The 27,060-nt window shown below is 44.6% G+C and overlaps 1 long non-coding RNA gene and 1 pseudogene across 1 annotated transcript in view; one reads left to right on the top strand and one right to left on the bottom strand.

Annotated features, from left to right (window-relative positions):
* Positions 1–17,373, top strand: part of LOC149370548 (uncharacterized) — a 191,759-nt gene extending 174,386 nt beyond the window's left edge. The window contains exon 4 of the long non-coding RNA XR_016285851.1: positions 17,272–17,373. This is a non-coding gene — a long non-coding RNA (uncharacterized LOC149370548). The remainder of the gene's footprint in view (positions 1–17,271) is intronic.
* LOC149370557 (uncharacterized) lies at positions 8,887–13,122 on the bottom strand (annotated as a pseudogene).
* Positions 17,374–27,060: the final 9,687 nt, after the last annotated feature.

A 27,060-nucleotide genomic window follows, 5' to 3' on the forward strand; every position in this document is an offset into this window, starting at 1 on the left:
GCCTCGAAATCCTTGCCGAGCCAAGGATGTCTGCGGAGGTAACCCAACCTTCAAAAGTTTCTGCTATCAGACATTTTTTTAAAATTCTTGTCTTTCTTCAGCTAGTTAGTAAAAATAACTTTTAGGCCCTTTACACCACCGTTTTTATCCACTTTGTTTTCAAACTCTGCTCAAGCATATTTTTTCCATACCTTGTTCTTGGCGCATGATAGCCTTAGCTGCTTATGCGCCAATAAACCCAACACAACAACAACAACACTTTCCTATCTCTTTCTTACAACTCTCCTGTCTTCTGTTCACTTCTTAGTTTTTCCTCTTTTTCCTGGCAGCTAGGGTTAACCTTGTGTGGCCAACTACCCTGAGTTGCGTCATATTTGGTTATAGTTGAGGTGTACAGCTGGTGTGGGCAGGACCTGCTTGCAAGTTCCTGTCGCGTCCCCTTGTTGGACTCCATGGTGGGTGGCTGGCACCGTGGCCGAAACACACATTTTTATGGCTTCCCTTACTTCAAGTAATGAATGCACTCCAAAAAGAGTGCGGACCGAAGACCTCACAGCCCAGTGCTTCCGAAAAACGAAACAAACTTTCCCCAAATACCACGTCATCCACAGCGAAACTGAAAAACTGCCAGAAAATTGTCGCTATTCATGGTGTCCAGAAGTCTGACCGATGCTTTGAGCACGGGCTACAAGTTGCCAAAAATGCCTAGCGGTGACCTGCTTCTAGAAATTAAAGACAGCAACCAGCACTCCAAACTGTCCAGCATAGTTTCAAAAGGAGACATCCCTGTTACAATAACTGCACACCAATCCTTAAACACCGTCCGTGGAGTGATATCCGAATTTGACTTTCTCGACCTCACCGAAGATGAAATGCTTGAGGGTCTCAAAGCCCAAAATGTCACAAATGTCTTTCGTATCAAGATCGGGAAAGACAACAAAGAAATACCAACCAAACATCTCGTCCTCACTTTCAACTCCAGCACCCTCCCCGAGTACATTGAAGTAGGTTACCTGAAGAAGGTTTAGCTGTTCGCATTACCAACCTGGAAGATAAACTATCCTGTCTGGCATCAATAAACAAAGTGGTCAGTGATCTAAAAGAAACGGTAGCTCAACTTGATCAAGATACCATATTTATTCGAATCTAAGCCGATAGTTTTTTAAAAAAAACGAGATGTAGAACTCTTATGTCGGCTTAGATTCGAGGATTTCGTTTCGAGGTTTCGTATTCGTAAAATACGAATAAATGTAGCACGCAGGTGGCGCCCCCACAAAACGCCAACGAAAGACAGCACTGTAGCCGTTGCTATCCGTAGCCGTTGCTATCCGTAGCCGATACTGATCAAAGCACACATGAGCACTGGCTGCCATTTTGGCCTTGTTCTGTTCTTGTGCGGTGGCGTGAGCACATTCGCAGCAGTGAAGTTTTCGTGCGTGGTTTTTATCACCAACACCATGGCACCAAACAGGCGGTGCCATTATAGTGCCGCCTTCAAGCGGAAAGTTATACTCGCTGCAGAGCAGTCAAATCTTCAAGCCGGGCGGAACTTCGGCGGCTGATCCCGGGCTGGCGTTGCACATGTCTCCTCGCCCAAACGCCAGCCCGGGATCAGCCTGAGCGGGTTCCTGGCAATAAATGTCGTTTGCGTGCTGTACGTCTTGTTCGCAGTTGTTTTTTCGGCCGGCCTACAATTGAGGTAAGTTTTTTTTTTTTCTGTGGCCTTCAACTTTCGGGTCTCGGCTTAGAATCGTGGCCGGCCTAGATTCGAGTAAATACGGTAATTCATACATGCTAAAAAAAATTGATGATTTAGAAAACAGGAGCAGGAGAAATAACTTGATTGTTTATGGCTTGGAGGAGGGTGACGGAGAAACTCCTACCAGTCTTCAGAATGCAATCCGGAAAGAACTCTTTGAAGAAAAATTGGAAGTGAAATCAATAGCATAGAGAGGTGTCACAGGCTGGGAAAAAAGAAAAAAGATCAAAGCCGCCCCGTAATTATGAGGTTTCAGGACTACAGAGAAAAACTTGCGGTGTTACAGGCTTGTTCGAAGCTGAAAGGCACCAAATTCTCTGTGGCTGAAGACTTTTCCAGCCGAGTTCGTGAAATTAGAAAAAAGCTGTGCCAAAGCTGTGCAGTGGAGAAGGCTAACGGCGCTAAAGCCAAACTGATATTTGATAAGCTGGTTATCGACGGTGCTATGTTCAGATGGGACGAAGTGAAGAATAAGCGCTATCGTATATCTAAAAAGAGGGAATGACAGGCGCATATTATCAACAAAAGGTTCACACTGATAAACGTCAACTGTCGAAGTATTGTCAGCGAATACGCAACTTGAGGGCCTGCTGTTGACGCATGATGTAGAAATCGCTGCACTCTCTGAAACCTGGTTGGGAAAAAATATTTTTGACAGCAATTTCGTACCACAAAGCTACAAAGTTTTTTCGCAAAGACCGAGATGGAAGGGGCGGTGGAGTGGCCATACTGTTCAAATCTTCACTGCAAGTCTTTAGAATGCCAGATATTGACGATGTAGAAGGCATGCATCTTTTGTAAATTTTACAAAAACAATGTTCGCTACGTTTTAGGAGCCGTGTACAGGCCACCCAATTCCTCTGTAGCACTCCTAGTGAATCTAAAAAATTAATTGAGCGCCATATAAAACAGAATGATAGGCTAATCTTGACTGGCGATTTTAATTTACCAAACATAGACTGGACTGCCTTTTCGTATTCTAATAACATCATTGAGCAAACTATGCTTGATATTTCTATTGCCTTTGACCTGCTTCAGGTAGGTAAAGATCCTACTAGAGTCCAGAATGGTTCATATTCAATTCTTGATCTATTTTTTGTAAATGGTACTGTCAAAGAAAACGTCGAATGCTATGTAGCGACCGGTATTTCTGATCACAAAGCTGTTGTACTGACATTGATGAATGCAAACTTTGATCGCCGAAATACTGTCAGTTTCTTTCCTAATTTTTCTCGTGCACATGATGAATTTATTCTTGATATGCTCGACTTTCATTATGACCGCTTTATGAATTTTAATGGAAATGTGAATGACTTATGGCTATTTTTCAAAAGTGTTGTCTTTCAGTGTATTGAACCCTTCTTCTTCACAAATTACATAATGTACTAAAAAATGACAAATTACTCGCATGGATTACAGCCTACTTAAAAAACCGTTGTCAGTTTGTAGTAGTAAATAATTCCCCTTCCCCTCCAGTTCCTGTTGATTCCGGCATTCCCCAAGGATCTGTTCTTGGGCCGCTCCTCTTGATTTTTATTAATGACATTGTCGATAACATCTCAGTTTCTGTTAGATTGTATGCTGACGACTGTGTGTTATATGAAAAGATTACTACTACTGAGGACCAAGTACGGTTAAATAACGATTTCACTAAGATAATAACAAGGTGTGACCAATGGCAAATGTGCGTTAATTATGATAAAACAGTGTTCATGCGTATAACCCAGAAAAAGAGGCCTCTTTTGTTTAACTATACTGCTAAAAACAAAGTTCTCTCTCAAGTGAATACATACAAATACCTAGGTCTGCGGATCTGCAATAACATCTCCTGGTCCCCGCAGGGAGGCGTCTGCAGCATGCAGACGTTGGTGAGTGGCGACACCACGGGGTTAACCCGAGCATCCGCAGGGACATCCCCGCAGGGGGATGATGGTGAACAACGCGTCACCACGGACCCGAGCATCCGCGCTTAGCCGTGCGTGGCATTGCCGTGTCCGGGGAAAAGGGGATCCTGGTGGTTGAGCCGATGCCGAGCGTTTGGACCCTTAAGGCCCCTCGGCGGAGGCAACACACCACTTTGGCCCCAGCTTCCTGTAGACGGCACCTCCGGCCTGACCCAACCGGAGGAAATCGGCAGTCGCCTTTTCCTGTCCTCCCCTCTATCTTTCACTTTCCTATCTCTTTCTTACAACTCTCCTGTCTCCTCCTCTTTTCTTCGTTTTTTCCTCTTTTTCCTGGCGGCAAGGGTTAACCGTGTGTGACCAACTACCCTGAGTTGAGTCATATTAGGTTATAGTTAAGGTGTACAGCTGGCGTGGGCAGGACTTGCTTTCAAGTTCCTGTCCCGTCCCCTTGTTGGGCTCCATGGTGGGTGGCTGGCACCATGACCGAAAAACATCAATTTTTTATGGCTCCCCCCCTTTCCAAACTTGATCGCTCTCTTAAAAGAGTGCGGAACGAAGCAGAGTACTTTTTTTCCAAAAAGAAACCAACATTCGCCAAATTCCATGTCATCCACAGTGAAGTGCAAGATAAACAGGCCAGAATTCTATCCCCCTTCATCGTATCGAAATGCTTAACAGAGGCTTTGGGCCCCGGCTACAAAGTATCAAAAATGGCCAGCGGCAATCTATTGCTGGAACTCCGAGATAATGTTCAAACTTCCAAACTCGCAAACATAGTGTGTATGGGGGAGACACCTGTCTCCATCACAGCACACCGATCCCTCAACACTGTCCGTGGCGTCATCTCAGAAAATGATTTTCTACATCTCACAGAGAAAGAAATGCTTGAAAGCCTTTCCGATCAAAACGTCATTGATGTGTACCGAATCAAAATCCGCAAGGACAACAAAGATATAGATACCAAACACCTGGTCCTGACTTTCAACACATGCACATTGCCAGAAACCATCGACGTTGGATACCTCAAAGTAAATGTAAGACACTACATCCCTAACCCCCGAAGGTGCTTTAATTGTCAACGGTTTGGCCACGGATCACAGAGTTGCCGCGGCTGCAAAACTTGCGCGAAATGCGCGTCAAAGGACCACCATTCTGAAGAATGCGACGCAGCTCTACGCTGCGCTAACTGCGAAGGCGACCACGCTGCGTACTCCAGGGCATGTCCGTCCTGGAAAAAGGAGAAGGAAATCATCACCATTAAGACCAAAGAAAACATTTCATTCAAAGAAGCCAGAAGGCGTTTTGCACTGACAAATACATTCTCTTTCACAGCCAAACCAAACTATGCTGACGTGGCGCGCAGGGGCGGTGCACCACGCAGCACTCCGGCATCTGCCGCGGCCACTCCCACCGCGCCAGTGGCAGTGCCATCAACGCCCCAGGCAGAGACAGCCAAGGCTGCTCTGCCAACTCCAAGCCAGGGAGTGCCGGCCTACGGGTCAGCATCCCGCAGGACTTCCCCCCGTCGGGGGAGGCCCGACACCAAAACATCCGCGGCTTCGAGGTCCTCCAGCACCTCTGGTGAGGTGATGGATACAACTAACACTCTGCCCGCTTTGCAGCGGCGGACCGGCTCTCACGAGCGAAGAAAAGATAGAACCCCGGTAACGGGCCCAGAACAGTAAACTTCTTCTGTTCCATTCCCACCCAAAAAACAAACATGACATTTGTGGTTCAGTGGAACTGTAGAGGAATGTTGAGGAACTACAGTGATATAACTCATATTCTAGGGTCAGTGATGCCTCTAGCTCTATGTCTCCAGGAGACCAATCTTGGTCCACAACATTCAAATATCTTAAAACATTATACAACTTTTAGGCGTGATCGCGAACATGCAAATAGACTGTCGGGAGGCGTCGCAATCATCATCCAAAGCGGCATCCCGGCTCAAGAAATCAAACTGAAAACAAAACTTGAGGCGGTTGCAGTTAGCGTCATCAGCTACAAAACCATAACAATATGTTCTGTATATCTTCCCCCACACATCACATTAACATGCCAAGATCTAGAAGGCCTGATCGATGAACTGCCGGAGCCATTTCTGGTAGTTGGCGATTTTAACGCTCACTCTCCGTTTTGGGGAAGCGAACGCTGTGACTCTAGAGGCCAAACAATCGAAGATTTTATACTTTCGAATAATATCTGTCTTTTAAATACGGGAAAAGCCACATATTGCTGTCCAAGCTCAGCACAAATGAGCTCTCTCGATTTAGCTTTCACATCACCATTACTTTTTAACAATTTTAACTGGAGTGTTTTAGACAATCCATATGGAAGTGATCATCTCCCTGTCGTAATTCCCACAAAACCACGGTGTTGGAAGCTACATTTAGCTGACTGGCAACTTTTTACAGCACAAGCTACATTAGAGAAAATAGTTTTAGAAAATGTTGACATCAATGAGATAAATGAAAAATTCACGAATTATATCTTAGCTGCCGCACATTTAGCTATTCCTCAATCCTCTGGAATAGTAAAACAAAATCACAAATACTGGTGCACAAAAGAATGTAAAGATGCAAAAAAGAAACAAAACAAAGCCTGGGGCATTTTTCGGAGATATCCAACACATGAGAATCTCATAAACTTTAAAAAAGCAAGAGCAAAAGCACAATACATCAGACGCAACGCAGAAAGGGCATCATGGCAACAGTACATATCCTCGATAAACAGCTCAATAACATCCAAAAAAATGTGGGAGCAGGTACGGAAATTCACTGGAAATTTTACTCCTTTCACATTTCCAATGCTAACAACACCCGGTACTCAAACAACATTAGAAGAGCAGGCCAACATATTGGGTGAGCATTTTGCTACAGTATCAAGCTCAGCCAACTACACACACTCCTTTCAAAAACACAAAACAATAGTAGAAAAACAAAAACTTCCCTTCAGAACTTGCATACATGAAGACTACAATCAGCTGATTACAATGCAGGAACTAAACGCAGTACTAACATCCGGTAAAAAGACAGCACCAGGCCCAGACAATATACATTATGCCATGCTTGCTCACCTCTCTGAGATTGCCATAGAGGCTCTCCTAAAATTTTTCAATAAAATATGGATGAGTGGAGAAATCCCCCAAGCATGGAGAGAAGCAATCATAGTACCCTTTCTAAAACCTGGCAAACCACCAACTAGTCCCACCAGTTACAGGCCAATAGCACTCACTAGCTGTATAGCAAAATCATTCGAAAGCATTCTAAACATCAGACTAACCTTCATACTTCAGTCCCGGCAACTTTTAGATATACACCAATGCGGGTTTAAAAAGACATGTTCCACAACCGATCACCTTGTTCGCTTTGAGAACACAGTCCGGGAAGCATTCATCCACAAGCAACACTGTATCGGGGTCTTTGACCTGGAGAAGGCTTACGATACCACGTGGAGGTTCGGTATCCTCCGTGACCTAGCGGACCTAGGTATCCGCGGCAGGATGCTGAGCTGTTTGAACGACTTCCTAACCAACCGCACGTTCCGAGTCCGCCTAGGCGCAACCTTCTCCAACACTTTTATACAAAAAACTGGCGTACCCCAGGGGTGCATCCTCAGCACGACCTTATTCGTCATCAAAATGAACTCCATAGGAAAAGTAATCCCAACATCCATAATGTACTCAGTTTACGTAGATGACCTCCAAATAGCATGCACGTCTTCCAGCATACCTACTTGTGAGCGACAGATACAAATAACAATAAATAAACTGGCCACCTGGGCAGATAGAAACGGATTTAGATTTTCTCCTCAGAAAACAGTAGCGGTTCTATTCTCTTTGAGACGAGGCCTACAAGCCGACCCCACACTATATCTAAACCAGACCCCATTACCTGTCAAACAAGAGCATAAATTTCTAGGAGTAACTTTCGATAAAAAGCTCACTGTCTTGCCACATATAAATAGCTTAAAGAAAAAAGGTTCCCAGGCCCTCAATATACTGAAACTACTGTCAAGAAAACGCTGGGGGTCTGATAGGGCATGCCTGTTACATATATATCGTTCTCTGGTTCGCTCTAAGTTAGACTATGGGTCCATCGTATATGGCTCAGCAAGACCATCCTACATAAAACGACTGGATCCTATCCACAATCTTGGTTTAAGGTTGTCTTCAGGTGCTTACAGTACTTCACCAATAGCAAGTCTGTATGTGGAAACGAATGAACCTTCCTTAGAAGATCGAAGAACTGCACTAACTTGTACATACATCCTCAAAATCCTTTCTCGGCCTAAACATCTCTGTTACCCAATTGTGACGAAATGCCCATCCCGAATACTCTTCAATAACAAGCCTCACGCGATTAAGCCGTTGCTCTTGCGCTTCGAAGAAAAATGCCAAGCTCTGGACATACTAAACGAAATTAAAAATATTGCCCCAAGACACGAAGCACTACCACCGTGGTACACTATCCCCACAGTGTGTGACGTCACACTAACACGCTTCAGTAAAACCTGTACGCCACACGACCATATAATACAAGAATATCTAGCACTACAAGACAAATACAGAAATTACACTGCATTTTATACTGACGGGTCAAAAACTCGTGCTCATGTAGGAAGCGCAGTAATACAAGGAAAAAATGAACATGCAGTACGACTTCCCTCATGTGCTACAGTTTTCACCGCGGAGTGTTATGCTATTAGTGTTGCGGTACAGAAAATAACAAATGAAAACATCAAAAACAGCATCATTTATACAGATTCACTGAGCGTCCTTACAACATTAAACTCCAAAAATGCCACAGAACCACTGATTGGAAGCATCATACACAATATACTAAAGGTCACAACACGAAAACATGTTATAAAATTCTGCTGGGTTCCCAGTCACATTGGCATTAGGGACAATGAGAGAGCCGACATGTGTGCTGCACAAACCAGAACCATGGAAATAAAACATGTGAATTTGCCTCCTAGGGATTACATGAAGTTATTGCATAGCAGACTAAGAGCCAAGTGGCAAGCTTCTTGGGAAAATGAAGGACACAACAAGCTGCATACCATAAAGCCCATTTTAAAAGAATGGAAATCATGCCGCCATAAAGAACGTTTTATCGAAGTAATTTTATCTCGTTTACGCATAGGTCACACACACATCACCCATAACTTCTTATTAACAAAAAAAGACGAACCTGTGTGTGAAATGTGTGGTGAGGAGCTCACAGTAAATCACATTTTAATTTCTTGTTCACATCTCGAAGAACTTAGAAAAAAATTTTTTACGGTATTTTACAATGAACACATTCCATTTCATCCCGCATTGCTTTTAGGCGAGCAAACACTTGTCGAATTTTCATTTGTTTGTAAGTTTCTAAAGAAAGCCAATATTTTAAATCTATTATAATGTAACCTCTGTACACTTGACATAACATCATCTAACCTTGTGTTTGGCGCATGATAGCCCTAGTTGCTTATGCGCCATAAAACCCCATATAACTAACTTTTTATCCCTTTGCTGGCAGGCGATGGATATTTTCGAGGTAGGTTTTCTCCTTACTAAGTAACTATTCCAAAGAAAATTTTAATGCGGGAGTCTATATCGTTACAGTTCATGCACGCGAGAGAACATTAGGGGAGGCACAGATAAGTACACACGTAGTGTGGCCTTCATACCGTATTTCGGCCACTCCCTCAAGCGTCTTACCTGGTCCGCGATACACTCCAGCAGACCAAAACCAAAATCCACTAGAAGAGCGGATGAACTACGGGCATTTAGAATGCCTTCACTTGCAGAGGTGTCTTTTCGAATGTGAAACCTGTGCATCCGTTGTAGCACGTCCAGCGTTCCGGCGGGGACGGTCGTTCTGTTTGCATACTCTTCTTCACCAAAACAGATCACCGCAGATTCATTTTACGGCCTCGTGATTCACGGTCACGTTCAATGCACGCCCCACTCTCGATATCAAATTTGGCACGCCGCATAAAGCCCGGCGCGCCCGGACACTGTGCGCGTGCAGCTCTACCAAAGCAATCCATTTATGCGTGCTCATTTTTGCCTTTAGACGATTCAGTGCAGCATGCAAACGTTTCTCCTAAGTCACCGATGTATTTATGCAGCGGAACGCACGGTTAATGCGGAGACATAGAGAAGAACTCGGCAAGTACGGGAATCCAGCGCAACCAATTGAAAAGGGGCGTTAGTTCCTTCGGGGCGGGCTAGAGGTCGCCACCGCAGTCACATGAAATCACAAAGAAAACAAAAGTCGTTCGCTGGTGCGCGGGGGAGGAGGAGAAAAGAGGGAGGGCGTCTTGTCGCTACTTTAGTTTTTTTAGGGGCTTTACCTCCATCCAGACCTGCCAACCCGACGATGCTAAATCTACTATATAAGATGCTAAGAAATACTAAAATTCGGTGAAAAATACTAAAATTATGTTTTAGTACATCAAATTTTTTATTTGGCTATGAAAACAAAGCAACTTCAACTGGTGTTTCAATACATCATGCAAACAACTTCAGAAAGATGTCTTCGAAGTGGAAGGTTGGGACAACACTGAGGATGTTGCTGCTTTTGCCTTCCTCAGAAAGTCCTTGTCGAACACCTGATTGTGACAGACTACACACTCCTTACATTTCACAACTAACAGCTGTTCTAGGCTCTTTTTTGACATGGATGAGCGAAACTGAGTGCAAGTCTTCTTCACTTTGCTGAACACTCTTTCACAGTCTGCGTTACTTTGTGGGAGAGTCAGAATTCCTAACATAACTTTTGAGATCTTATCATACTTAAATGTACGGTCAATGTCCTCAATACTGGCAATAGCATGCCACTACTCGTCTATCCGCACCTGTGTAGTTACTTGTACTGGAAGTTCTTCGAGCTGAAGGCGGCTGAACGGGGCTTGGATGTCATCCAGGCCCGAGTCATCATCCTGCCCCTCAAAAACTGGCAAGAGAACTGGAAAACGATTGATGAAGTATCTGACATCAGCAAACTTTGCTGTCACAATGCTGGAAAGCCTTGCCACTTCTGCTTTCTTCAGAATCTCTGACTTCAAGGGGAATTTCAGGATGATGTTAATCGCTTACCACCACAAAAAACCTTCTTACTCGTGTAAGCAACTGTTGCTTGTCAGCAATCTTCAGCCTTTCTAAGATTTGTAGAGTTTCGCTGCCGATTACAAGGTCATCATCATTCCTCTGGCTGCCAGAAGACTTGTAATCAACATCTGTCTGCTCACAACTCTTAATAACAGATGGTTTCGCGAACCGCAGTAAAACCTCCCTGAGCAGGCTGTTCAAAACTTCCAGAAGCACATGTACTTGGGGAGCTCCAGACTGCAAAAAGGTGCTTGTCTTTTCAAATTCGTGTATGACTGACAGCAAGGCGCAGTATGCCTTGTTGACATCTGATGAAAGGAACATGAACAGTCTTTCTTGCCTATTTAAAACCTTGGCCACTTGCCGCTTCAGAGCTTGCTGCGAAGGAGCTGAGTCGATGTCCAGCCTTGGTCGCTTGTTCTGATGTGCGGTTTTTGCCGTCCGCGTCGACTTCGGAGAGTCCATCTCTGGATTTCGTTGTTCACTTGGTGATTCCAAGGGTTTCTTCGATGGCTTCACTTCACTGTGAAAGAAGCTGAGCAGTGGCTGCCACTGCTCAACAAGCCGTTTCAAGCTCCTACCAAGAGATAACCAACGAGTGTTGACATGTTTCAGGATTTTTTTTTTACTCTACATCATGCAAGCATTGAAAGCTCTCAGTTTGTCTTTCCTTTTTGAACTCTTCTCCAGGTAATAGTAGACTAGGATAGTTGTCAAGCTTTGGAGATACTGGTTTATATTTTATGGAGTTTTAACGTCCTAAGGCGACTCAGGTAATGAGGGACATCATAGTGAAGGGCTCCAGAAATCGGATACACGTACTTCTGATGTCGCGTCAAGGTACTATCGCGATGGAAAGAACTGCGAACAGATCGGCGCCTACGCGCTCCGCTGTTCAAATTTCTTTTGGCGCTGCTTTTACCTGGGTGTTAAGAAAAACACTTTGCAGTAATCCTAGAATGTATCATGCACGACTAGCGTCGTTTTGCTATCCCCGAAGTAAAAGCGTGATCAAAAGAAATGCGAATAACGGAGTGCGTAGGGCCGCTCTGTTCGCGTTTCTTTCCATCGCGACAGTACAGCCTTTTCAGTGCATGCGACTTCAGTGACGCACTTCCATAAACAACGAACACTACACGAACGCATATTATAGAAATACCGGGTACTACAAGAAAAATCCGTAAACTATACCGAATTTTACACTCAAGGCTCAAAAACAGCATATTATGTCGGAAGCGTAGCAGTACAAGGAAACTAGCAAAAAATATTAAGGCTGGCAAACTGTGCACCATTTTTACTCCGAATGTTTGGCAGTCTCTGGAACGGTAAGCAGATTAATAAATAACAGTATTCCAAACAGCAAAAATCCATATGAATTCGCTTAGCCTGCTCACGGCATTGCATTACACAAATGCAACCGAACCATTAGTAGGAAGCATACTACAGAACATACAAAAAGTCACACCAAAGGGGCATATGATAAAATTCTGCTGGGCGCCGAGCCATATTGGAATAGATGGGAATAAATGAGCCAGCCTGTGTGCTGCAGAAGCCCGCAGTCATGAAATAAAACAGTCAGCATGCCCCATAGAGACTGCATAAAATTAATACATGGTGATTTGAAGGCTGAATGACAAACAACTTGGGATAATGAAAGAATCAAAAGATGCATTTTGTGAAGCATTTCCTCGGGGAATGGAAGACCTATACGCAACATGAACATTTTGCAGAAGCAATTTTATGTCGTCTCCGCATAGGACACACACCTGACTCATATCCTCTTACTGACGAATCAAGACAAACCTCTTTGTCAAAGCTGTGGAGATGAGCTCACACTAAGCCATATTTTTCTGGTTTAGTCATGCTCACAACCCGAAAAACTAAGAAAAATGTACTTTCCTCAGTTGTATAATGAACACATCCCTTTTAATACATTGCTGCTCTTAGGTGATAATACAATTGTTGGCATATCTTATGTTTCTAGCTTTTTTAAAAGAAGCAGGTTTTGTTCATAAACTAAGTTCTAACCAAGCGCCTCACTTGTCTTTGATACACCTCAGCCATTCTCATTGCTGAGAAGCAGGCTGAGATGTCTATTTCATTGGCTGGGAGCCTCCAGACCCTCGTCCAGCCAAGGATAGCCGCTGAGGTTACCTGACCCGCTTTAAGCCTTTTACCACAAGCCATTCATGAAATTTTTCCCTTCATCATCACTTGGCTTTACGAAATAACTTTGCAGTCCTTTTACACCATCGTTGTTTTACACTTGTTATGTAAAATCCTGCACAAAACAATTTTCTGTACATAAAACTTCACTTTATTGCACTTGGCACATTTTAACTTCCACCAACCTGCATCGGGACTAAGCTTGATTCCTCGTTTCAAACTGAGTCAAAGGTCGTTGGCCCGACACAAGGATCAAAGCAATGTTTCCACAAGAGCTTAGCAACCTGAATGAGAACTAAGCTTGATCCCTCGTTTCAAACTTCAAGTCAAAGGTCATTGATCCAGCACAAAGATCAAAGCAAAGTTTCTACAAGAGCTTAGCAGCATTTTGCTGGCCAGGGCTTAAGAACTTCATTCCTTGTCGAGAAAACCTTTCCTAAGTAATTTTTTTCCAGGCACAACTGTTTTTGACGGCCCAGCAGTCACAACGTTGTCGCCATGTAGATCAAAATCTGTCCACAATACAATAAACAGATAGAAACTGAATACCTTGATCTCGTTAAAAAATGCACGTTCTTCCAACACGGTAGCCGTAGATGCCTATGCGCCACTAAACCGAACAGAACACATAACGTGTAAAAAGCTTGATGATATACCAGCATCGTAGATATAAGTGCTAATCTATTAGAAATAACGTTTGTGTTTAAGGATTACTCTTCGACGCATCTTTGTTATCCCGGAACTTTTTTTTAGAAGCACAGAAGCAGCCTTCATCGGGTTCTTCGGTAGAAAGTACTGGGAAAAAAAAACGCGCGGAATGAATATTGAAAGCGACCTGTAATCGCGCACTTGGAAGCGCCGTTAGCCTATTGTCGGAATAGTATGCTGGTTTTACGCGGGCATTATTGTAGTTTCTCAAGACGAGCAAGTTCTACATTAGTGCAAATGATTATATTTGGCTCAGGGAGGTTATATAGGCCGGGACGATGCACAGATCTTTTGTGAGTTTCAGAAGGCGCACGCATCGTTGGATGATGAATGCAAGCAGTGCTGAAGTCACAAGTCCCTTTATTGCTTGTAAATACGCAGGAGGATGGTGTGAAACTGGAATGTTTTGTAATGTAAGAGTGGTTAGAAGGAAACTACTTTAGAAAGAAACAACGGAAGTTAGTTGACGCAAGCTTCTATGTGTCGGGAGGCCGTCAATTAAGCGCATAAATCATGAATTTTTTCTTTGCTGTGCAGTGCGTCCACGTATTAGCAGGCGCCTCCATGCTATGGTTTCCTCATTTGCAGCAGCGCAGATACGGGGAATGTTGATGCGATAGCTTGCGAATAGAGTGGATATCACTGGCCTGAACACGCAAGGTTAGTTACGAAGGTTGTAGTACATTGGCTTCTTTTCGGTGGAGCCCGTTTGAGGTGGCTGCAGAAGGGTAGCGTGATTCTACTAGAATTCCACTTTTAAGTCGCTGACATTTGGTACAACACTTTTATCGAGGTCTTAGACGGCTCCTTGTTACATTAGTCTGCTCAGTCTTTTCATGTGTACACTGATAGCGTGCTAAAGCGCCGAACGAATGACAGCTGCAGATTCTTGCGCTCAGCTGCAGTTGTGCTGCAGTGCTCCGAGAGGGTCGTTAACTTCGAAGAGCTTAGCTTTTGAGAACATCGCTCAAGTAGCAGTAGCGCGTACACGAGTGTTATTATTGTAAAAATGCCCGGAGTTACATTTATCTCTGATTGCTTGTACCACGATGAGAGTCTATGGCTCTGCCTTTTAAAAAAGCAGAAGATTGCTGCCTCTTTGTTCCCTGCTTCGAGCTGCCTGCATTGTCCTCCATGTCACAGTATTTACGAACAGAAGGTCAAAAAACCTACTGGCATCGAGCATCTACGGGGATTTTAGACCACGACTTCAGCCACAGCGCCTTTCGTTCTTGTCGGAAATGACCACACAATGAAAAGCTGCGAGAAGGTTTGTAGACATTTAACGAAGATCTAAACTAGTGTTTAGAAAAGTTTTTATTTACATATGTACACATGCCAAGGTTACCAGATACAGTGACATTTACAAGAACACATGGCAATAAGCATGTAAGGCGAGCTAATTAATCAGGTACCATAAACATCCCTAAGTGACTAACAGGAATTGCTCGTGGGCGATGTAAAACAGGATAGCATACCTATTGACAGAAGGGTGAAAAGGCAATAATTTGACATTGAAACACTTGAAAGGAGACCTTAGCGCCAGTTTGGCCTAAAAACCAGGACAAGACGACTGTTATTTGCAGAAATGAATGGGCATGACCATTGCCGGAGAAACTCTTTCTCACCCAAGAAAAAGAGTTCCTCGGACAAAAAACTGATCAGTTCCCGTCCGAGACGGCCGAGAATCGGCCACACAGCGCGGCGTCGAAAGCCACCAGCGACCGCGGCGCATCGACTGCTCCATAAACTAAAAAGACCCGCAACAATTAACAGGCGAGCAAAACGGCCGCTGGGGAAGCGGCCGCGGGAGACGAAGCACGAAATGCCCTGCCCACGGAATCCCGCACGAACCGCGCGCCAAAAGACACGCGCTACCACGCAGGTGACTAGCGTGGCGATTAGATTCCGGGAGCGGGCAATTCGGACGGGTACTGGAGCGTAACACTCCTAAATGGTATTCTCTTTTTTGCTCCCGCAAATAACCTTTGTGTAGTCTCAATGGAATAGCAAATTAAAACAACACAGTGCTATAATACATGGATTCAATTTTTAAGGTTGAGGAATGAGCTTTCTGACTGGCTGTGCAATATAGGGCGCTTCCGCTGTTGCAGGCAATCGGATCGTTCGAACTGAGTTATATATCGAGTCGTAGTTATGGGAGCGTACATTTAACTAAATTTTAAAGCTGTCCTCTGACCGGTCATTAGACCCCGCTTCTTTGATCATTTGTTTCCCGCGTCCCTCATATGACGCACCATTAGAAAAGACTGCTCTTCGGTCCAGTAGTTAGATACGACTAGGACTTGTCGGGCCAGTTGGTGGCCATTTAGGAGCGGTGTTCAGAGTTACTGCCTCCTAAACTTCGACTTTTTGAAGTGATCGATTGGAAGGACGTGTTCTTTCTGAAGCGCACGTCACTTATCTGTATGATCTTCACCGGTGGTTGTTCACTTCCGCTACCATTGCACAACTGCTGCCCCAGCAAAAGAGTCAATGACGCATTTAACTTCTGTCGTCTTCGCCGGACACGAAGAGTGCCCCTCTCCGATGTTCCTTCGTCGTGACAAACACGACTAGGCGAGGTCCGTGCTTGTTAAGTTGGCAAGGATAAACCCGTGGAGCAGGAGCTGCCTTGAAAGCGCCGTTGGTCTCTTGTGCTGTGTGTGTGGGGTCGAACATTCTGGCGTTGAATGATTGTTTCTTTCTGCGGACGAACCCTGCGCAGACGCTGACGAAATTTCTGCACTGTCTGATTGTTGGGTATAGAGTGCACATTTGTACCACACTTCAGAAATTCAAGCAATAAATGAAGTGTATTTTCTGAAGAAGTTAGCGCAAAAAACGGACAAGGGACAGAAAGAAAGGACACACAAGACATTCACGAGTGCTCTCCTGAAATGAAGTATATATTTCAACATCGAAGATTAGTTAACTGTTACATGCATTAATGAGTTTTTTGTGGTGACACAAAACGGCATGTTGTCAAGGCAACAAGGGTTTACCAGAATGAGTTCGATTATTTTTAATTAGATTAGAGGTAATGAATACTGGCCGTCTGAGGTACTGACTGCCGATCGAGCTAAAATTCGTAAATTGGTTTTTGAGTAAAGGAAATGACGCAGTATCTGTCTAGCATATCTCGGCAGACACCTGAACTGCGCCGTCAGGGAAGGGATGAAGGTGGGAGTGAAAGAAGAAAAAGAGGTTGGAGGTCTCCGGATTAATTTCAACCACCTGGGGATCTTTAACGCGCATGGACATTGCACAGCAGGGCGCCTCTTGCGTCCCACCTCCATCGAAACGCGGCCGCCACAGTCGAGACGAGTGCCTTAACCACTGAGCCACCGCGGCGGGTCAAGTGAGCTGGCCCTAAAATCCAAATCTTCAAAGAATCTGCGCGATTACTTAAACAGCCAAAGGATAGAGGCCCATGTACTGTGCGATATCAATAAACGTTAAAAATCCGCAGGTGGTCGAAATTTCTGCACTCCCTCAGTACGGCGTCCCTCACAGCCTGAGTCGTTCTTAAACGTCAAACTCTCCATAAACCATAAAGAAAAATAAAGACCTATTTTGTTTTTGTCATATAATGCATCTTTACACTGTCTGATTTCATTTTGCCTCTGCAGAAGCCCTATGCCAGTCACCCCTGAGAGAGCTAACCTCTTCAACCGGCGTTGCTTAGATGCTCAAGAACGGCAACATGATGGCGCGCATCGTCCCTCATTTACACAGGTCCCCCGCAGGGAGGCGTCTGCAGCATGCAGACGTTGGTGAGTGGCGCCACCACGGGGTTAACCCGAGCATCCGCAGGGACATTCCCGCAGGGGGATGATGGTGAACAATGCGTCACCACGGACCCGAGCATCCGCGCTTAGCCGTGCGTGGCATCGCCGTGTCCGGGGAAAAGGGAATCCTGGTGATTGAGCCGATGCCGAGCGTTTGGACCCTTAAGGCCCCTCGGCGGAGGCAACACACCACTTTGGCCCCAGCTTCCTGTAGACGGCACCTCCGGCCTGACCCGACCGGGGGAAATCGGCAGTCACCTTTTCCTGTTCTCCTCTCCATCTTTCTCCCCGCAGGGAGGCGTCTGCAGCATGCAGACGTTGGTGAGTGGCGACACCACGGGGTTAACCCGAGCATCCGCAGGGACATCCCCGCAGGGGGATGATGGTGAGCAATGCGTCACCACGGACCCGAGCATCCGCGCTTAGCTGTGTCCGGGGAAAAGGGGATCCTGGTGGTTGAGCCGATGCCGAGCGTTTGGACCCTTAAGGCCCCTCGGCGGAGGCAACACACCACTTTGGCCCCAGCTTCCTGTAGACGGCACCTCCGGCCTGACCCGACCGGGGGAAATCGGCAGTCGCCTTTTCCTATCCTCCCCTCTATCTTTCACTTTCCTGTCTCTTTCTTACAACTCTCCTGTCACCTCCTCTTTTCTTCGTTTTTTCCTCTTTTTCCTGGCGGCGAGGGTTAACCGTGTGTGACCAACTACCCTGAGTTGAGTCATATTAGGTTATAGTTAAGGTGTACAGCTGGCGTGGGCAGGACTTGCTTTCAAGTTCCTGTCGCGTCCCCCTGTTGGGCTCCATGGTGGGTGGCTGGCACCATGACCGAAAAACCTCAATTTTTTATGGCTCCCCCCCTTTCAAAACTAGATCGCTCTCTCAAGGGAGGGCGGACCGAAGCAGACGACTTTTTTCAAAAAAGAAAAGTATCATTTCCAAAATTTCACGTCATCCATAGCAAAACAGAAGAAACGCAAGCAAGGATAATATCCCCATTCCAAGTCTCAAAACGCTTGACGGATGCCTTAGGCCTTGGCTACAAGGTGTCAAAAATGGCCAGTGGCGACTTACTTCTTGAACTGCGCGACAGCATACAACACTCAAAAGTTGCAACAATTGTATCCATTGGGGACATCCCTGTCTCTGTGACCCCACATCGGTCTCTGAATACTGTACGAGGCGTCATCTCTGAAATATATTTTGTCCACCTTTCTGAAAAGGAAATGCTCGAAGGACTTACTGACCAAGAAGTTATAGACGTCCACCGGATCAAGATCCGGAAGGATGGCAAAGAAGTGGACACCAAACACCTGATCTTGACATTCAACATGAGCACATTGCCCGAATCCATTGAAGTAGGCTACCTGAAAATAAATGTAAGACCGTATATTCCCAACCCACGCAGATGTTTCAACTGCCAGAGATTTGGCCACGGCTCACAGAGTTGTCGCGGCCGCAAAACTTGCGCAAAATGCTCTTCGAAGGACCACCAATCCGAAGAATGTGTTGCTAACCCACGGTGTGCAAACTGTGAAGGAGACCATGCTGCCTACTCCAGAGCTTGTCCTTCATGGAAAAAAGAAAAAGAAATTATTACTCTCAAGACAACACAAAACATTTCTTTCAAAGAAGCACGAAGGCAATACGCTCAGACAAACAACTTCTCCTTCACTGCAAAAACAAACTTCGCCGATGTGGTGCGTGGGCGCGGCGCACCACACCAGGCTTCGGCACCTGTCCAGGTCACACGTAGTGAGCCTGGGGCGGGGCCATCCGCGCCGTCTGGTGGAGTAGCTCACGCTACTCCGCCTACCCCAAAGGAGGGGACGCAGACCCCCGGGTCGGCGGGCCCAAAGACCTCTTCCCACAGGTCGAGGTCTAACTCAAAAATCAATGTGCCTCCTGCACGGTCGTCCAGTGCCTCTGCAGAGGCGATGGACACGACCCCGGGCAGCCCCTCACCGTCCACGTCGGATGGTCGGCGGAGCTCCCTGGATCGGTCAAAAAAAGACAGGCCCCGAGTCACGGGGCCATAAACAACTTGATCTAGCTTTTCAATCAGTAAAAACACAAAACTAAGATGGCTTTCATAATACAATGGAACTGTAGAGGAATGTTGAGGAACTACAGTGATATAACTCATATTCTAGGGTCAGTGATGCCTCTAGCCCTATGTCTCCAGGAGACCAATCTTGGTCCACAACATTCAAATATCTTAAAACATTATACAACTTCTAGGCGTGATCGCGAACATGCAAATAGACTCTCGGGAGGCGTCGCAATCATCATCCAAAGCGGCGTCCCGGCTCAAGAAATCAAACTGAAAACAAAACTTGAGGCGGTTGCGGTTAGCGTCATCAGCTACAAAACCATAACAATATGTTCTGTATATCTTCCCCCACACATCACATTAACATGCCAAGATCTAGAAGGCCTGATCGATGAACTGCCGGAGCCATTTCTGGTAGTTGGCGATTTTAACGCTCACTCTCCGTTTTGGGGAAGCGAACGCTGTGACTCTAGAGGCCAAACAATCGAAGATTTTATACTTTCGAATAATGTCTGTCTTTTAAATACGGGAAAAGCCACATATTGCTGTCCAAGCTCAGCAAAAATGAGCTCTCTCGATTTAGCTTTCGCATCACCATTACTTTTTAACGATTTTAAATGGGATGTTTTAAATGACCCCATGGGCAGCGATCACTTACCTACCGTCATCAGGCTCTCATCGTCCACTCCAATCATCTCCACAAGGCCACGACGCTGGAAAATTCAGCTCGCCGACTGGTCACTTTTTACAAAAAGTGCCACTCTGGAAAAGGAATTTTGTGACGACCTTAGCACAGATGAAATTAATGAGAAGTTTACTGAATGCATAATATCGGCCGCAACACTCGCTATACCACAAACAACAGGACTTGCACAAAAGAAACACAAAGTGTGGTGGACAAAAGAATGCACATTAGCAAAAAAACAACAAAAGAAAGCCTGGAGCGCTCTGCGTCGATATCCCACTGCAGAGAACCTACTCACCTTTAAGAAGGCAAAAGCCAGAGCGCGGTATGTGCGAAGAAATGCAGAGAAAACCTCTTGGCAGAAATATGTCTCCTCAATAAATAGTTCAATAACATCAAAGAAAATGTGGGAAAAAGTTCGTAAATTTACTGGTGACCATACCCCTTTCACAGTTCCTCTCTTGACAGCACCCGGGACAAACATCTTTAGAAGAACAGGCCAACATATTGGGCGAGCATTTTGCTGAGATCTCAAGCTCATCCAACTACACAAACACATTTCAGAAACACAAAGCAATAGCTGAAAAACAAATTTCCATCTGGAGCAGGTGTTCATGAGGATTATAACCAGCCTCTCACACTACAAGAATTAAATAAGGTACTATCTTCTGGCAAAAAGACAGCACCGGGACCAGACAACGTGCATTACGCTATGCTTGCACATCTCTCCGAGGCTGCTGTAGAGGCACTGTTAAAATTCTTTAATAAAATCTGGATAACTGGAAATATACCTGACGAGTGGAAAAAAGCAGTCATAATACCTTTTCTCAAACCCGGAAAACCACCAACAAGTCCTAGCAGTTACAGACCAATAGCCCTCACCAGCTGCATTGCTAAATCTTTCGAAAGTGTAATAAACATTAGACTGACCTTCGTACTTGAATCTCGGCAACTATTAGATACACACCAATGTGGGTTCAAAAAAGCATGCTCGACCACAGATCACCTTGTCCGTCTAGAAAACACCATCCGGGAGGGGTTCATCCACAAGCAGCACTGTATTGGGGTCTTCTTCGACTTGGAGAAGGCCTACGATACTACGTGGAAGTTCGGCATCCTCCGTGACCTAGCAGAGCTAGGTATCCGCGGCAGGATGTTGAACTGCTTGAACGACTTCCTGGCTAACCGCACATTCCGAGTCCGCCTAGGAGCAACTCTCTCCATGACTTTCACCCAAGAGAACGGCGTACCCCAGGGGTGCATTCTAAGCACGACACTCTTCATAGTAAAAATGAATTCCTTAGCTAAAGTAATACCCAAGTCCATAATGTATTCAGTCTATGTAGATGACCTACAAATAGCATGCACGTCCTCTAGCATATCAACCTGTGAGAGACAAATACAAATCACACTAAATAAACTAGGTGCTTGGGCAGACATAAATGGGTTTAAATTTTCTCCTCAAAAAACAGTAGCTGTTCTTTTCTCATTGCGACGAGGCCTACAGGTCGATCCCAGTCTATACCTGAATCACACTGCGCTACCAATTAAACAAGAACACAAATTTTTAGGCCTAACTTTCGACAAGAAACTCACATTTCTACCACACATTAACAACCTTAAAAAGAAAGCTTCTCAAGTCCTCAATATCTTAAAAGTTCTCTCACGGAAGCGGTGGGGGTCCGATAGAGCAAGCCTTTTACAAATATATCGCTCTCTGGTGCGCTCCAAGCTGGACTACGGGTGCATAGTATATGGTTCGGCAAGAGCATCCTACTTAAAAAGATTAGACCCCATTCATAATCTTGGTCTGCACCTATCATCTGGAGCATACAGAACATCACCAGTAGTTAGCCTTTACGTTGAAACTAATGAAGCCGCTCTTGAGGATCGAAGAATCGCCCTTACATGCTCATATGTCTTAAAAATCCGTTCTCTTACGAAACATCTCTGCCATCCAGTTGTCACCAAGTGCCCATCTAAAAGATTATTCATCAACAAACCACATTCTATCAGACCATTACTGCTGCGCTTTGAAGATAAATGTGAAGAGCTAACAGTACTAGATGCCCTACCGAATATTGCACAAAGGAATGAATATTTACCACCATGGTACAGCCTGCCTTCAGTATGTGACCTCACAATGACACATTTAGATAAAAAGCAAACGCCAAATGAGTACATATTACAGGAATTCTTTGCACTACAAGAAAAGTATGACACTTACATTGAATTTTATACCGATGGCTCAAAAACAGAAAGTCACGTTGGAAGTGCAGTAATCCAAGGAAAAAACAAACAGATAATGCGACTACCAGAATTCGCATTGGTTTTTACTGCTGAGTGTTATGCCATCTTTGTAGCTGTGGAAAAAATAGTAAGAGAGAATATCAAAAATAGCATCATTTACACCGATTCCCTGAGTATGCTCAAAGCACTGCACTCCAGAAATGCTGCTGAACCCATAATAGGTAACATCATACATAACATTGTTAAAATCACAAAACAAAAACATAACATTAAATTCTGCTGGGTTCCTAGCCATGTTGGAATCGTAGGTAATGAAAAAGCAGATGTATGCGCTGCACAAGCCCGGAATGGCCAAATAAAACAAGTGAGCATACCGCACAGGGATTTCTTAAAGTTTATCAACAGTAAACTCAGAAATAAGTGGCAGGCCGCATGGCAAGATCACGTAAACAACAAATTACATTCTGTGAAACCAATTTTAGGGGAATGGCAATCATGTAGGCATCAAGAACGTTTTACCAAAGTTATTTTATGTCGGCTCCGCATTGGACACACCCACCTCACGCACAACTTCCTGCTAGCCAAACAAAACAAACCTCTCTGTGAAATGTGTGGTGCTGAACTCACAGTGAACCACATTTTAATTTCATGCATAAAACTAGAAGAACTAAGAAAGAAATATTTCACAACATTTTACAGGGAAAGCATCCCATTACACCCCATGCTACTCTTAGGTGATCGAGCACTGGTTGACATGTCGTGTATTTTTAGGTTTCTCAAGGAAGCCAACGTTTTAAACAAACTCTAAGTATAGAAAGCTTCACCTTTAACAAAAACTCTAACCTTGTGTTTGGCGCATCATAGCCTCAGTTGCTTTTGCGCCATAAAAATCTATATAACTAACTGATAAAGGTTGAGTGGTCTATTATTTACTTCACCTCAACCATCGCGCAACTGGGAAGTTGTTCTTTAATCCCCTCGTTAACCTTGCTAATTCCTTGGAGTTCATTACATTGCTTATCTAAAGCAATCGCTGTGGATGCTGTTGTTTACTGAACATAGTTGTGCTTGTCTTGGGCTCATCGAACTTTCCATTTGTGGTGGCACTGTTCAAGTGCACGTTCATTTGGTTCAACAGGCTTTCTGCTTTACTGAAATTCTGGTTGGTCAGCTTTATCTGTTCTCCTGTGGCATTCTATTACTCAACAGCCTTTGCCTTTACTCGTGCATATGGTGCTTTAAGCATGCGTAACGCCTGGAGATGTGGCCAAAAAAGCAGTGGAGGATTCAGCTATCTTTGGACGAGTCAGTACTGTAAGGCTTGTAAAACAATAACTGTCTCAGCCCAAACCAATCAGTATAGTTGGCTTATTCTTAAGATGAGTGGAATAAGCATGTAAATGGTCAGGAGTCAACATCAGACACGAGCATCTGGAAAAGGAAGATTGTCACACAATTTGAATATGCCATTTGTTAGCAGGCGTTATTACTCAGGGGCGTGCCTTGGGACATGCACTAAGAGGGCTGTTACCTTCCAACTTGAACATGTGTCTGGCATATTATGGACAAATGCGAGCTGTTGAACAGGTGCAGGGAGCTGCCACAATTGCTAAACTTGGCACATACATACAATAACGTACACTTCTCTCCCGTGTGGCACTTTACAGAGCTGAAGTGTAACCAGAGAGCGTGCTCCTGTGTTCAAGTTGGCAGTGGATAACCCTGTACAGAAGAAAGTTGAGTTAGGTGGGAGCACAGGAAGTGCAATTTATATTTCAATTTTCAAAGATGCTACTGTCTGGTGGGACATCAGAAGAACTGCCAATTTTTACAGATGCACAGCAAGCCAGCCACTGCATGTATGTGCATACATACTTTCACGGATTATCAAACTGTGTTCTATAGAACCACAGAGTTCTTACTGGGTTACCTGAAGTGTCTATATCCAAGCATGCATGAACCTGGAGCTTTGCTTTACTCACCTCACTTTCGGACTAGTCGCAATAACTGCTTTATAGGTTCTCACTAAATGGCCAGTCATCATTCAATGAATTTGAGTATTCTTCTAACAGGCTCTCTCTTGCATCTTCATTTTGTATGCATACGTGTACAGCACAAAGGGTATAAACTAAGATGCATGGCATTCCTCGGCACCTCAAGGAAGCTTTTGCAGTTCTCCAAGGGTCAAGAAAGACTGAGAAAATCTAAAACATGCATGACGTGCAAGAGCAAGATGTGCGCTGACACAATTTATCCAAAAACAAAACAATAAAAGAGATCTTCCAGCAGTACTGTATCTTTGAAAAGGTCTTTATTCTGGACGTTACTATTGCAGACACATCAAGTAGTGATGAAATTATTCCTGAAAGGAAGTTGTCTGCTGCTTGAAATACAAGTACGTCTGGAAAAGAAAATGAACAGTACAGTGAGCCACAGTCAACATTTATCCATACCTGTGAATAAGACTTCACCATGTTAGCCTTAGTGCACGTTTAACACCCTCTGGGGATAATATTTTGGTGACGATGCAAATCCGCTGTAGAACCATAAAGCATGGTTACATGCTTACCGCGTTCTCGTCCGATATTGCGGTTTTTTCCATCTGTATATACCTTTTTTTCGGTTTGCCCTCCTCACCCAATGCTCTTCGGGGCCTGTGAGGTACTAATAAATAAATAAATATCTGCACTGTCTCGGCGTCAATACTTTTGCATTTTGAGAAGGTGACATTTGGTCCCTTTTATTACACGAACAATGGGGTTGTCATTCACAAATGAAACACACGATTACTTTAGCACCAAGTACAGTACTGCCATCAAAGAAGGAATGGGATGGTAGGTCTAAATATGCCCTTTCAAGACTTTTAGCCTGTTCTACAGAAAGCATTTCTACAAGTTGGGAAGACAAAAGAGTACTCTGCAGGCTCACAAATGTCTGGAGGAGAAAGCCTATCCACAACCGTTTTTCTTCGCACTTAAAGCAGTCCAGCAGCATGTGGGAATCTTTAAATGAGTAGGGACCGCAAATTTCGGCCCATTTGTTCACACTTTGAAATAAAACTATAGCTCAATTGGTTATATCATGCTGTTTCAGCAGCTGCAGGAGTTGAGATAATGCTAAAAACTAGATCAAACGCTACTTTGCGAGCTTTTGTTCCAACTCTTTTGCCTGCCTGCCCCAAAAATCGGCAAGACAGCAAATGAAGAGGCAGCACATCACTTTCCTAAGCTTCTTGTAGTCTTAAGTCTCAAATGATCTCGGTAACCATAGCCAACAGGCGGCCCGTGAAACTGAAATGTGAGCTGGCTGTGAACTGTGAAATGTGAACCAGGCTGAGGCGAATCTCCTGTCGTGATGTGTGTTCGCTGATAACCTGTACACTCTAAAGAGCTAGCAGCCAACTGAGGCTTTGAATACAGTTGAGCCTACTTATAACGAACCTGACAGTCACACAGATTGCGTTCATTGTATCTGAAATCTGCACTAAGTGGACTTACCTTATTACAGTCAAAAGACAATGTCAGATAAAAGTAGCGTTTCATTTTTTGAAAAGTGCACTGTGCATGTTTGTTCCCTCAGAGCAGATCCTATCAAGCCAATTTTCTAAGCTCGGTCATATGCTTCTGGCCGAGGCCCTTCTGGCTGTGGACAAGCCGCTTTAGGGATGCGATAAGTGTTTGAGGTGTTCACAGCCAGTGGCGGAGGGTATAGAACTTCACCTTCAAACCTTGACTAAGACATAAGGGCCTAGCAACGAAGCTACTACAAGGTATGTCCAAGCAGAATGTCCAGTGTACCTTTAACTGCTCGCTCCAGCAATGCATCGGCCCCCAAATTACACCACCCCACAGCTACTAGGATTTTGATGCAATGTTTGCGCGAAAGTGCAGCCACTTAGACCTAAAACCAGGCAGGAACTTGCATTTTACCTAAAAGCCATCAGCTCATGTCAGATTTCAGCCTCTGTTAATTGCTGTACACTGCCCACTAGACCCCAGAGTGACGCAGACTGCCTGTGGTCTATGCGCTATCTGCATATGGAAGCACTGCTGCAGTCAGAGATTCGACTGAGCGGACAGCACAATTGCAGCATGACGGAGTAAGCCATCAAGGCGTACCTTGTGACTGGTATTCAAACTTCTCAGATTGCTCTCATTAGTTGATCACCGGCCATGTGCAATAATTTATTTTCAACACTGCCCCTATTTCGTGCTTACAACATTTCTTGTTATACTCTACACTTTTCCCAGCTAGCATAATCAACTGCCCTTCTAGTGTGTCGTGTCGGGGCACACTTTGCCAGTGGTTAACTGCCGATTGAAAGTGTATTTTTTTTTGTGTGTGTGTTTTTGCAAGGGGGAAGGGGGCATCAGTGCAGCTGGGAGATGATCTTTGATTGCCATGCTGGCTAGAAGTGCAGTTTTCAAATCTGAGGGTGAATTTTAAGGGGCACCTCCTTGTTTGTTATAAAACCAAGTGGTGCGGCCACGGTTGTTCGTTTTATATGACATGCAATGCCATAGCCCTAATACATTTTTTTGACGGTAGTTCTAACTTTGTTGGTAATAAGCGAGCATTTGTTATAACTGTGGCTGTTATAAGTGGGCTCAATTGTAATTTGTTTAAACATACTTTCATTACGAAA

This window comes from Amblyomma mixtum, chromosome 1, assembly GCF_055824585.1.
Source record: "Amblyomma mixtum isolate Tamu chromosome 1, ASM5582458v1, whole genome shotgun sequence".
NCBI lineage: Eukaryota > Metazoa > Arthropoda > Arachnida > Ixodida > Ixodidae > Amblyomma > Amblyomma mixtum.